Source organism: Babylonia areolata, chromosome 22 (assembly GCF_041734735.1).
Source record: "Babylonia areolata isolate BAREFJ2019XMU chromosome 22, ASM4173473v1, whole genome shotgun sequence".
In the NCBI taxonomy this organism is placed as follows: Eukaryota; Metazoa; Mollusca; class Gastropoda; order Neogastropoda; family Buccinidae; genus Babylonia; species Babylonia areolata.
The window spans coordinates 5371316-5383806 of record NC_134897.1 but is presented as its reverse complement, the minus strand read 5'-3'; positions in this window follow the sequence as shown (position 1 = coordinate 5383806).

The following is a 12491-nucleotide window of genomic DNA, read 5'->3' as shown; positions in this document are numbered from 1 at the left end:
TATGAACCCACTGAAGTTCAGTGCTGGTTTTCCTTGCATAATCTTTAAGTTTTTGTTTATGATACTTCCCCTTGACATGTTGATCTAAATGGCTGAATGTCAGGATGATTCACCTCTACATTTAGTGACTACAATATTTGCAGTGCGTTTATTGATGGTTGACGGGCCACCATCCTGTCAGTCTGCGACATAACAACAGACAATATCTGAAATTTTAATCAAGCCACCAGTTGCAGCATAACCGTTCTGCTGTCTTCTCCTCAGAACATATCCCTTCAAACAGCAAACAACGGTTAAGGGAAAGACGTAGTTTGTTTCATCTGACTCAGAAACAGGTTTTCAGATCACTGAATAATGAACACCATTTAAAATAAAATTCAATACAGGAGTGCACCAAAAGCCTTTCATCATGATCATCTCCATCAAAAAGACATATCTTGATCTTACATGACCACACAACGCCAACAGAGTCACCAGAGCATCGGGAGAAAGCAACTGTGGTCGGAAAAAAACGGGGACATCATGCAGTTTGTGCAAGGAAAAGTGGCACAGAACTAAATAAAGTGGAGAGGTACAACACTGGTATAATTATGATGCAAGACAAAAATCTTGTCTGCCGATTGTAAGACCCGTGTGGTTTCGGCTGCCTTAGCAGCCTTCTAGAAAGACTGAAAGCCCCTAAAGGAAAAGTTCTCATTGTTATGTACTGTCACACCAAACTTGAGGTTCACTGTCATGTACTGTCACACCAAACATGAGGTTCACTGTCATGTACTGTCACACCAAACATGAGGTTCACTGTCATGTACTGTGTCACACCAAACATGAGGTTCACTGTCATGTACTGTGTCACACCAAACATGAGGTTCACTGTCATGTACTGTCACACCAAACATGAGGTTCACTGTCATGTACTGTCACACCAAACATGAGGTTCACTGTCATGTACTGTGTCACACCAAACATGAGGTTCACTGTCATGTACTGTCACACCAAACATGAGGTTCACTGTCATGTACTGTGTCACACCAAACATGAGGTTCACTGTCATGTACTGTTACACCAAACATGAGGTTCACTGTCATGTACTGTCACACCAAACATGAGGTTCACTGTCATGTACTGTCACACCAAACAGGAGGTTCACTGTCATGTACTGTCACCAAACAGGAGGTTCACTGTCATGTACTGTGTCACACCAAACATGAGGTTCACTGTCATGTACTGTCACACCAAACATGAGGTTCACTGTCATGTACTGTGTCACACCAAACATGAGGTTCACTGTCATGTACTGTCATACCAAACATGAGGTTCACTGTCATGTACTGTCACCAAACATGAGGTTCACTGTCATGTACTGTCACCAAACATGAGGTTCACTGTCATGTACTGTCACACCAAACATGAGGTTCACTGTCATGCACTGTCATACCAAACATGAGGTTCACTGTCATGTACTGTCATACCAAACATGAGGTTCACTGTCATGTACTATCACCAAACATGAGGTTCACTGTCATGTACTGTCACCAAACATGAGGTTCACTGTCATGTACTGTCACACCAAACATGAGGTTCACTGTCATGTACTGTCACACCAAACATGAGGTTCACTGTCATGTACTGTCATACCAAACATGAGGTTCACTGTCATGTACTGTCACCAAACATGAGGTTCACCGTCATGTACTGTCACACCAAACATGAGGTTCACTGTCATGTACTGTCACCAAACATGAGGTTCACTGTCATGTACTGTCACACCAAACATGAGGTTCACTGTCCCAGACCCATTCCCCTTCCCTCCCTTCAGTACCCACAGTGGAGGGTTCACACACAGTCAGTACATGGGGACCAGGTGCCATGGACTTAACACCTACACCACAGGGCGGACCGCGGATCCATGTGCGACAACCACAACTGGCTCCCACGCAACCCTGTTGGCCAGTGAGCACAGCAGCTGGTAAACCTGGCGTCACAGCTGGTGTACGACCGAGACCGTCAACGACCGACGCCACCATGGTAGCTATGGAGCATTGGGCGGCTGATATATATATACTGACATGATCTGATACGGTATGTTTTGACCTTAAGAGTGAAGATGCCAATAGGTCGTTAAACTCTCAACAACGCGATACGGTATGGCTACACTTGTGTGCCATATATGCGGCCTATGACAATGCGGCATATACAGGACTGAAAGGTCGCTATTATGCTCTGCATAAAACAGACATTATTCATGTATCTTTTAATTACATTTGGTTAAACAATGTTAAACTAAAATAAAGAATGTATTTTCACGTTGTTCTTATATTGTGAATGCATTGCCAATTCAGGCCAGTTTTCACACTCGGATTGGGACGGTGTAATACTGCACGTTACTCTCCGTCTTGTTGACTAAAGTTGTGTGAACAATTGGTGTCACGTGTCTATACTTAAACCTTTCCATTTTTTTTCTCCAGAATTTTTGCCTTTGTACAAAAATAACCGTTGTATTCTGCATTTCTTAAATAAGTTTAGTTAGAATAACTTGTATTTTTATAAGTGTTATTGTGTTTGCTCAGGCCATTCACCACTTGCATTTGCCCTGTGATTTTATCAGCATTGATTATGGAGAACTGCTCCAACACCCCCAAGTGGCTGACTAAAACTGGATTCAAAATAGGATACCTTAATATTTGTCATATGCTGAACAAGATGTCAGACATTTCCCCCATCCTTTTTAATGCCGGTAATTGCTTTCATGTTTTTGCCTTTTCCGAAACACGATTATCTGATGTTGTTTCAGACAATGTGATATCTGTTCCAGGATACCACCTCATCAGGCGTGATGCCACAGTTAAACTGGAAACAGGATTGGTAGCTTATGTTCATCAGTCTGTAAATAACAAAAAAGTTAGTATTTTTGATAAATATAAAATTGAATGCATTTGGTTAGAGATTCGCTTAAAAGAGACCAAGCCAATCCTTGTATGTTTTCTATACAGAAATCCCGAAGAAAGGGTTGAGTGGCTTGATCGCCTTGAGCACATGATGGAAGATGCAACTATTCCACCGAAATTATTTTGCTGGGTGATTTTAACACTGATTTGTTAAAACCACATGACAAACGGAAGGGAATCACTGAAATGTATAATCTAACCTTCACCTTCACCTTCACCTCTCCCGTAGTCTGGGTTCAGACCGTTGGGGCACCGCTGCTGACCTGACCACCACCCCTCTCCACTCTTCACGGTTTTCTGATTTCCTCAGGGCGTCACCGAGCGTCAAGCCTGTCCACCCCCGGATGTTGTCTTCCCATCTCTTCTTCTGCCGTCCTCTCCTTCTGCCTCCTTGTACGGTGCCTTGCAGGAACGTTTTGGCAAGACCAGATGATCGGGAGATGTGTCCATACCACCTAAGTTTGCGTTTCTTCACTATGGACAGAAGGTGTTCGTAGGGTCCAATACTTTGCTTGATTCTGTTCTTCACTTCCGTGTTAGTGATGTGGTCTCTGTAGGAGATGCCAAGTAGTCTACGAAAGCATCTCATCTCGACAGCTTGGATTCTTCTCTCGATGTCTGCAGTCAGGGTCCAAGTCTCGCAGGCGTAGAGCAATATTGATATAACCAGGGAACGCATCAGTCTGATTTTTGAGCTGAGAGCGATGTTTTTGTTGTTCCAGATGGTGTTCAGCTTGTTGAGTGCCGTTGTTGTTTGGGCAATTCTCGAGAGTACTTCTGGTTTAGATCCTTCATCTGACACGATTGCTCCCAGATATTTGAAGCTGTGGACTGTTTTAAGTTTTTCGTCGTTGACTTTGATGTCAATGCTGATGCCGTTGGTGTTGTTAGTCATCAGTTTGGTTTTCTCCGCACTGATTTGCATTCCATACGATGTGGAGGCTTTGTCCAGATGTTTGACCAGGCTTGCCAGTTCTTCTTCTTTTCCAGCCAGTCCATCAATGTCGTCGGCAAAACGTAGGTTTGTGATTGTTCTGCCGCCTATGCTGACTGTTCCTTCATGCTCTTCCAGTGCGTCAGTCATTATTCTTTCTAAGAAGATGTTGAAGAGTGTTGGGGAGAGTAGACAGCCTTGTCTCACTCCGACTGTGGTTCTGAACCAGTCCCCGATGCTATTGTTGAGGTAGACGGCGCTGGTGGGTTTGTCATAGAGGTGCTGTATCAGTCTGATCAGTTTGGCGTTGATGTTGTACAGATTCATGGTAGCCCACAAAGCTGCATGCCAGACCCTGTCAAATGCCTTCTTAAAGTCAATGAAGACGTGGTAGAGGTCTTGTTGGTGTTGATGGTACCTCTCACATAGCAACCTCAAGTTGAAGATTTGTTCAGTTGTGCTCCTTCCTGAACAAGACATCCTAAAGCGATGGACAGAATACTGCTCAGAGCTATACAACATACAGACCACAGGTGATCCAGCAATACTGAATGTTCCACCAGCCACTGATAACAGTAATCACCCCATACTCCGTGAAGAAATAGAGGCAGCAATAGCATCGCTGAAAAAAGGGAAATCGGCAGGAGTGGACAACATCCCATCAGAACTGGTCCAAGCAGGGGGTGAAGTTATGATAGATGTGCTACTGAAAATCTGCAACAAGATCTGGCAAACAGGGGAATGGCCCACACCGTGGACACAATCACTGATCATCACCCTTCCCAAAAAGGGCAATCTCCAGCAGTGTCAAAACTACCGCACCATCAGCCTGATTAGTCATCCCAGCAAAGTCATGTTGAAGATCCTGCTTAACAGACTGAAACCACAAGCAGAAAACATCATTGCTGAAGAACAGGCAGGTTTCAGACCAGGAAGGAGCACAACTGATAATCTAACACAGATAGTTAATACTCCAACAAGGAAGACACTTCTCTCTGAAACACTAATCGATCACATTTACGTAACTAACCCTAGAAATGTTGTAGAAACCTCTGTTCCTGTATTTGGCCTTAGCGATCACTTTCCAGTATGTCTAACATGGTCAAAGAAAGGTATAAAAATCCCCAGATGCAGTCACAGGTATATGTCATTCCGTAGTTACAAAACTTTTGACACAGAAGGGTTTCTGTCTGATTTATGTATGGCTAAATTTTCTGATGTTTACCAGTGTACCGACCCTGACAGTGCGCTTGCGACATGGTATAAGTACTTTCTTTCCGTCTTCAACAAACATGTTCCCTTGAGGACTAAATGCGTTAGACAGGATGAGATAAGGCCCCGTGGTTGACAGAAGATAAAAATATTGAAATAAAGGCTCGAGAACTGTTATTAAAAACTACAGGAAAAGATGAGAAATTTAAGAAACAGAGAAATAAAGTAACATCAATGAAACGGGCTGTCAAAAAGAAATATTTTAGTGATTTGATAATATCTAAAAGAGATACAAAATCCATTTGGAAAGCTGTCAATCAACTCTCAGGAAAAAAGTTCAATTTACTCCTTCTGGGAATGAGATGTCAGCTGAAATTCTGAATATACACTTTACCACTGTCGCAGAAAGAACTGTCGGGGTTGATATCACCGAGTCCAATAACTTACAATTGCTCAAATGTTTTTGAAACACGAAAAGAATACATTCTAACTTTCAGCTAGCATACATCAGTGTACATGATGTTTTCAAAGAATTATGCTCATTAAAACAGTCCACATCCCGAGGTTTAGATGGTATCGATAGTAAAATTTTGAAGATAGCAGCACCTATCATCTCTGAACACATCACCTATATCTATAACCTCTGTATTGAAAAACGCTCCTATCCACAGGCTTTTAAAAATGCTAAAGTGTTGCCTGTCTTTAAATATGGTGATCCATCTGACCCTACTAATTATGACCTATATCAATATTGTCCACATTATCCAAACCCCTCGAAAAACATATCAAACTTAACCTTCAGTCACATTTCAACAAACATGATTTATTTCACCCCAATCAAAGTGGCTTTAGAAAAAAAAAATCCTGTCACACTGCACTGACTAATCTCGTTGAGGAATGGCATTTAAATATTAATGATAACTTATTTACTGGGTCTGTTTTTGTCGATTTTGCAAAAGCCTTTGATAAAATACATCATAAACTACTTTCGAAAAAAGTTAGTCATGTATGGCTTATCATCTGATTCAGTTGAACTGATATCTTCTTTTCTTGATAATAGGAAACAAGCGGTTATCCAAGCTTCTAAAATGTCCCCTCTTATGTCAGTTAATTATGGTATTCCTAAGGGATCAGTTTTAGGGCCTGTTTTATTTTCAATTTATATAAATGATCTTCCACTTCATGTTTCATCCTCTTCTGAACTTTTCGCTGATGATACAACACTCCATCAAAAAGATGCAAATGTCAATACAGTATGCACTAAGTTGCAAAGCGATACTGATAAACTTATAAACTGGACTGAAATGAACCACATGGCAATTCACCCACAGAAGTCTAAATTTATGTTAATCACAAGCAGACAAAAACGACAAAATATCAAATCTAAAATAAAAGGGCTCAAGGTACTTGATAACGATTTCCTGGAAGTTAGTTCTTATAGACTACTTGGTCTTACACTTGACAATAACCTTTCCTGGTCTTATCATATCTCTGCTTTATGCAATAAGTTATCGAAAAAAGTATTTCAGCTCAATAGAATTAAGCATTTCCTTAATCAACATACCCGTAAATTATTTTTTCATGCATACATCCAACCTGATATTGACTATGCATCAACATGCTGGGACGGGGCTAGTAAAAATTGCTTAAAACCTCTCGAAAGTATATACAGACGTTCGCTTAAGCTCATTCTCCTTAAATCTTCTATTCAAGCAAATGGCTATGTTGAACTAAATACTCTCCCCTTTCATCTTAAATGTCGCTTTAACAAGGGTGTTTTTATGTTCAAAATTATGAAGAAATTTGCACCGCCCTATCTTTATAGGAAATTCCCGGAAAAAATGATTCGTAGCAAGAGTACTATTTTTACCCCTCGTCCCAGAACTAACCTTTTCATGTCCTCTCTCACGTATTCTTGTGGTAAACTGTGGAATGAAATCCCCGAGTATCTTAGAAATAGATCTACCATAGCATCTTTCAAAAAAGCGTATCAAAAATATCTGATGCAACAAATGTAATTAGTTCCAGCAAAATCAAAGCATATGATGAGATCCTAGTAAGCCAACATACTTTGATTAATTGTTCTCCAACAGTGTGTAAGCAAGGAAAATCGGCGAGTGTAAGTATGCGTGTGTATCTCTGTGCACTTGTGTGTTCGAGATTATGTGTATGATGCCTGTGTGTGCACACACATGTGTGTGTTTGAAGATTTTCATGTGGCAATGTTTTGTATGATTTTCATATTTCCGAAATTGTAGTCTTTGATTCATCCATTCATGTAACTATTATTATCTATTTGGTTTGTTCTATGTCATTTATTATTCATACTTATTTCATTTATTACAATGTGTATATGTGTGTGTATGCGTGTGTGAGGGCATGGTGTAAAGAAGCTTCAAGCTTATCCATTCTACCCTCAATAAAACATTTGTCATTGTCACACCAAACAAGAGGTTCACTGTCATGTACTGTCACACCAAACATGAGGTTCACTGTCATGTACTGTCACACCAAACATAAGAGGTTCACTGTCATGTACTGTCACACCAAACATAAGAGGTTCACTGTCATGTACTGTCACACCAAACATGAGGTTCACTGTCATGTACTGTCACCAAGCATGAGAGGTTCACTGTAATGTACTGTGTCACACCAAACATGAGGTTCACTGTCATGTACTGTCACCAAGCATGAGAGGTTCACTGTAATGTACTGTGTCACATCAAACATGAGGTTCACTGTCATGTACTGTCACACCAAACATAAGAGGTTCACTGTCATGTACTGTCACACCAAACATGAGGTTCACTGTCATGTACTGTCACCAAGCACGAGAGGTTCACTGTAATGTACTGTGTCACACCAAACATAAGAGGTTCACTGTCATGTACTGTCACACCAAACATGAGAGGTTCACTGTCATGTACTGTCACACCAAACATAAGAGGTTCACTGTCATGTACTGTCACACCAAACATGAGAGGTTCACTGTCATGTACTGTGTCACACCAAACATGAGGTTCACTGTCATGTACTGTGTCACACCAAACAAAAGGTTTACTGTCATGTACTGTCACACCAAACATAAGAGGTTCACTGTCATGTACTGTGTCACACTAAACATGAGGTTCACTGTCATGTACTGTCACGCCAATCATGAGGTTCACTGTCATGTACTGTCACACCAACAAGAGGATTACTGTCCTGTACTGTCACACCAAACATGAGAGGTTCACTGTCATGTACTGTCACACCAGACAAGAGGTTTACTGTCCTGTACTGTCACATCAAACAGGAGGTTCACTGTCATGTACTGTCACCAAACATGAGGTTCACTTTCATGTACTGTGTCACACCAAACATGAGGTTCACTTTCATGTACTGTCTCACCAAACATGAGGTTCACTGTCGTGTACTGTCACATCAAACATGAGGTTCACTGTCATGTACTGTCTCACCAAACATGAGGTTCACTGTCGTGTACTGTCACATCAAACAAGAGGTTCACTGTCATGTACTGTGTCACACCAAACATGAGGTTCACTGTCATGTACTGTGTCACACCGATCAAGAGGTTTACTGTCATGCACTGTCACACCAAACATGAGGTTCACTGTCATGTACTGTGTCACACCAAACATGAGGTTCACTGTCATGTACTGTCACACCAGACAAGAGGTTTACTGTCAAATACTGTCACATCAAACAAGAGGTTCACTGTCATGTACTGTCACAAAACATGAGGTTCACTGTCATGTACTGTGTCACACCAAACATGAGGTTCACTTTCATGTACTGTCTCACCAAACATGAGGTTCACTGTCATGTACTGTCACATCAAACAAGAGGTTCACTGTCATGTACTGTGTCACACCAAACATGAGGTTCACTGTCATGTACTGTGTCACATCAAACATGATGTTTACTGTCATGCACTGTCACACCAAACATGAGGTTCACTGTCATGTACTGTGTCACACCAAACATGAGGTTCACTGTCATGTACTGTCACACCAAACATAAGAGGTTCACTGTCATGTACTGTCACACCAAACATGAGGTTCACTGTCATGTACTGTGTCACACCAAACATGAGGTTCACTGTCATGTACTGTCACACCAAACATGAGGTTCACTGTCATGTACTGTCACACCAAACATGAGGTTCACTGTCATGTACTGTGTCACACGAAACATGAGGTTTACTGTCATGTACTGTCACACCAAACATGAGGTTCACTGTCATGTACTGTCACACCAAACATGAGGTTCACTGTCATGTACTGTGTCACACCAAACATGAGGTTCACTGTCATGTACTGTGTCACACCAAATATGAGGTTCACTGTCATTTACTGTGTCACACCAAATATGAGGTTCATTGTCATTTACTGTGTCACACCAAACATGAGGTTCACTGTCATTTACTGTGTCACACCAAACATGAGGTTCACTGTCATTTACTGTGTCACACCAAACATGAGGTTCACTGTCATTTACTGTGTCACACCAAACATGAAGTTCACTGTCATTTACTGTGTCACACCAAACATGAGGTTTACTGTCATGTACTGTGTCACACCAAATATGAGGTTCACTGTCATGTACTGTGTCACACGAAACATGAGGTTCAGGTTCAGTTTCAGTTTCAGTTTCAGTAGCTCAAGGAGGCGTCACTGCGTTCGGACAAATCCATATACGCTACACCACATCTGCCAAGCAGATGCCTGACCAGCAGCGTAACCCAACGCGCTTAGTCAGGCCTTGAGAAAAAAAAGATAAGCTTACATAAATAAATAAATAAATAAATAAATAAATAATAATTATGATATAAAAAAGGTAGTAGTGATGAAAAAAAAAAAAGTGACATGCGAGCTGACAGACTTGCTGGTAACGCAACACCAACGAGCGGCCTACATCTAGGAAAATCGGAAATCCTCAGAAAAGTCAAAGAATATCAAAAAGAACAGGTACAAGGCCATCACACCATCGATCGCCTCAAAGAAATAAAAGCAGAGAGAGGGAGCGGCCGTAAGTCTAACATGAAAGGTAGAGCACGATGCTTTGCAAATCAAACAAATATAGGCATCATTTCCAAACCAACATTGCGCAAATTTCTTCAAAACGGAACAGAGTCCCTGTGGGCTTTTCCAAATACAATAGACTGAGCAACACACTAGACGCCACGTTCTTGGCATCAGAGATCTTTTCCCATCCCTCTTGCGGCCAATCAGTGGCAGCCTCTGTGCGTGTGTATGTGTGTTTTTGTGTGTATGTGTGGGTCTGTGTTTTTGAGTGCGTTTGTGCATGCGTGAGAGTGTAAGTGTACGCAAGTGTCAGGAGAGTTCTGTGCATGTGCATGTGTGTGTGTGTGTGTGTGAGGGGGAGGTGGGGGTGCAGGGAGGAGGTGGGGTAGAGGATGAGGTATGTGAGTGTATGCATGCCTACACTGTGGGAGCAACAGGATATTGGAACGTATATTATATATATATATCTTTGTATATATATGTGTGGGGTTGGGGGTGGGAGATATGCGCGTGTGTGTGTGTGCTTGTACAAGTGAGCGTTCATCTGTGTGTGTGTGTGTGTGCGTGTTTGTTTGTTTGTATGTGTGTGTGTGTGTGTGTGTGTGTGTGTGTGTGTGCCGTGGAAGCTGCGATACATAGACTAGAAATGAGTGTGTGGACGAGGGGGTAGAGGAGGTGCAGGGTAATGTATGTGTGTGTGTGTGTGTGTGTGTGTGTGTGTGTGTGTGTGCGTGTGTGTGTGTTCTTCCTACAGCGGAAGTGGCATCAGCCAGGTTTCGACTGGATGCAACTTTGCAGCACTTGGTGGAAAAGAAGGATGATGGGTAAATACCGGACTGGAGTCATGGTGTGCATGGCAGTAGAGAAAATATCTGTCATGTTGTGTATACATGTACACTGAAAATGTGTCATGTACATCTGTCATCTTGTGTGTATTCTGGCAGTATAGAAAATATGTCAAAAGTGGACAGAAGAAAATACATGCACATCTTACATTTGTCATTTTGAATATATGAGATTGAGATGCATGTTTTTTGTTTGTTTGTGTACTACATGTGTCCTGTGTCTTAAGACATGTACGATTCTGTCAATATGTCTGTGACAGTATTCGTATGCCATATGTTTATATTTATAACTATATAAGTATACATGTATACATCATTGCATATTCAAATGTTCTGGAGTCATCTTAGATGGGATTTTCTGACCATTTGGTTGATATGCAAACAGTGATCAGAATGTTTATTTAAAAATCACAGGTGTTGTGGAAACAATGGAAAAAGAACTAAAGCAATAAAGTGGGAAAGCTCTAAATAAGTTTAACATGACCATATATGACTAGAAAGGCAATATTTTGTAATGCTAAAAAATACAACTGCCTGTGGTGTGTGTTGAATGACTATGACAAGTATGAGTGTGCATGGTGTGTGTTTTACATACTTTGGAAATATATTACATACTGTATGAGCATTAATGCATAAATTTACAGTAAACTACCATGAAAGCACCAACTCCCTGTTTGATAATGATAATAATTTTATTTATAGCGCCTAATCAAATAATTTTGCTCTAAATGCTTTACAATTATAATATTATATATAATATATATATATATATATATATATATATATATATATATATATATATATATATATATATATATGTATGTATGTATGTATATGTCAGGTCAGGTCATTAGATCTGCTACTGGTAACCTGTAATCCAGTACAACCTGTTCAGGGTCGGGTTGCCGGCGACAAAACCGGCACTCCCACTGCTCCCTTCCGGGACTGGTGAGGCGGGTGGCTAGACACCCTTATGGAGATCCTTAAAAGGGCGTTGGCTCAGGAGAGCCACCGACGGCCATCTAGCTCCACCATGCTGTGTGCATGCCACACGCAGTTGGCCCCCGGGGTGTGTCTACCCATGCATGCGAAGTCTGGATCCGGCAGAATCTGCGGAAGAAACCTATCGGTTCAACGGAGAGGAAGGCGGTTACAGCAACGCACTGTGGAGTGCAGAGAGCAAGATGAGACACCGAAAGGATATCTTGGTCATCCACTGCATCCGTGCTCATCCTCCAGTCGTCTCGACTTAGTCTTGCCACTGGAAATTGGTGGACCCGGACGAGAGAGTGAGGTCGACGTTGCGCAACTCCTCTTCACTTTAAACAAACTCATCGCGGAAGTCATCAGTCATCCAAAATGACCTTTCATCCTTCATCATTTCATCACCCCCAAGTCCTGTGGCGACAGGCGAGCGACGAAACGACAGGTGTGGGTACACTGGCAGTCGCAGCCGCAGACCTGCACGCAGGCGGCTCAGGCCATAGGGTCGTTCTTCGTCGACAGGAGCAGCGATGGAGCTCGGCAG